This window comes from Carlito syrichta, unplaced genomic scaffold (assembly GCF_000164805.1).
Source record: "Carlito syrichta isolate Samal-C Ts95f unplaced genomic scaffold, Tarsius_syrichta-2.0.1 Scaffold309475, whole genome shotgun sequence".
Classification (NCBI taxonomy): domain Eukaryota; kingdom Metazoa; phylum Chordata; class Mammalia; order Primates; family Tarsiidae; genus Carlito; species Carlito syrichta.
This window is the reverse complement of record NW_007253571.1, coordinates 330,414-332,393: the sequence shown is the minus strand read 5'-3', so window position 1 is coordinate 332,393 and position 1,980 is coordinate 330,414. Positions and strand designations below refer to the sequence as shown.

Genomic DNA, 1,980 nt, shown 5'->3' with positions numbered 1-1,980 from the left:
CTCGACCTGCTGGGCTCCGGCGATCCTTCCACCTCAGCCTTCAAGTAGCCGGAACTACAGGCTCGCGTTACCACGCCCGGCTAATTTTTTGATTTATTGTAGAGATGAGGTGTTGCCAAGTTGCCCAGGAGGGTCTCGAACCCGCGGACTCAATCATCTCCTCGGTTTTAATGGTCCTCTAAATAAAATCACAGCCCCCGTTCCAACTCCTTGTCTTGATGTCGACTGTCCCACCAGGCAGAAGCAGGATTGGACCTGGTGACAAACTGCCCATGACCCTGATGACTTGGTCTAGGGATTTCCACCTGAATATTCCAGATCAGGCGACTTTGGGGCTGTCAGCCACCAGCACCTGCTGGTGACAGGCTTCCCCCTGCCTCTTCTCCAAGCCTTTACCCCCAGCCACAAGCCCTGACTGGGACTTAGGGACTCACGATCCGCTGTTGGCCCATGGGAACTCCTCAACACTGTGCTGGAGCACCCGTTTACCTTCTAAGAGGAGAAAGGGACAGGGTCAGGACCACAGCCCCTTCCCCCAGGGACCCCCATGCCGGTCAGACACCCCACGACACTCCTGGGTTCCACATATACGCAGCGTGGGTTTGCCTGGAGAAGCCTCCAGTACGGCGCGATCGCCACGGAGACAGGCCCCTGGGGATCGAACTAGACCCACCCTGTAAAGAGAACCGGGGTCGAGCCGCCGGCGGGCACAGGTCCAGCATCAGAACTGAGGGGGAGGCCGGTCTGCCACAGCCGGGTCATCCGTGTCCATCCCGCCTCTCGCTCTCGCACCCACACCCATACTCACCGTCTCCCGGCTTCTGGGTGTCCCAGCATCTTCCTTACTGACTCCCCGGACCTGCATTTCGCAGGGAGAAAAGGGAAGAAACAAATACACGCGACTCTCTCGGAGATGATTCGGCAGCTCTGCAGGCCCAGAAAACAAAAGGGCCGGTCAGAACCCTGAAACCACCCCTTCACTTTAATCTTCTTTCTGACTGGGCAGCTTCCGAACTAGCATCCGCTGATTGGATAAGGCGACAGGTTACCACCCTTCTGATCTTGAATGACAGCAGATGTGATCCAATGGGGCTGGAGGAGGCAAGAAAAAAGAAAAGCTCGTTCTTTCTTGTAGCATTTTGAGGTTGAGTTGCCTCCCTGCACCGGAAGTTGGGAGGAGGAGCAGGATGTGGCGTGAATCGCGGAGTATGCTGGGAACTGTAGTACAAGAATGAGGCCTGGTGGCTTGATTGTTGCGCTGCAGGACTCCGTCCCATTATGTGGAGGCAGCAAAACACTTCAAGGTACCCTGTGAGAAGCTTCAAAATGAGTCCACATATTTTGCCCTGCTGGGGGAATCCACATCTTTCAGTGACATGTTGGACAAACTGGTCATTGCCGCACCCAAGTGCCAAAGAAACAAGTCCCCTGAAAGAAGAGTAAAAAGGAAAAAGGAAAAAATACATGAATAAATGAATGAATGAATGAATGAATGAATGAATGAATTAAGCCCCCCAATGCTTCTGGATAAAAGGAAATAGTTTGGTAAATCCTTCAGGTCCTCTCCCACTATCGAGGTTCTCTGTCCTCAATAAATCCTGCTTTTTTTAAAAAAGAGGGAGATTGTAGGAGAAAAGACAGATACACAAATGCGAGAAGTCCACAAACTCAGATGATCTTCTTGTGTATCAGAATATTAAAGACTCTAGACCAGGCTTGGTGTCAGCCTGTAGTCCCAGCACTTTCAGAGGCCAAGGTAAGGGGATTGCCTGAGCTAGGGCCTCAAAACCAGCCAGGGCAACTTGGTAAGACCTCATCTCTACAATAAATCAAAAAATTTAGCCAGGTATCGTAGTGCACGACTGTAGTTCCGGCTACTTGGAAGGCTGAGGCAAAAGGATCGTCTGAGACTAGGAGATCGAGTCTGCAGTGGCCAGCTGTGTGCCAGTATACTCCAGCCTTTGGGACAGAGCGAGACTC

General features: G+C 52.2%; 1 long non-coding RNA gene across 1 annotated transcript in view; it reads right to left on the bottom strand.

The window, feature by feature from the left end:
• LOC103269744 overlaps nt 1–941 on the bottom strand; it is a 39,822-nt gene extending 38,881 nt beyond the window's left edge. Inside the window, exon 1 of the long non-coding RNA XR_002482493.1 lies at nt 809–941. This is a non-coding gene — a long non-coding RNA (uncharacterized LOC103269744). The remainder of the gene's footprint in view (nt 1–808) is intronic.
• Nucleotides 942–1,980: the final 1,039 nt, after the last annotated feature.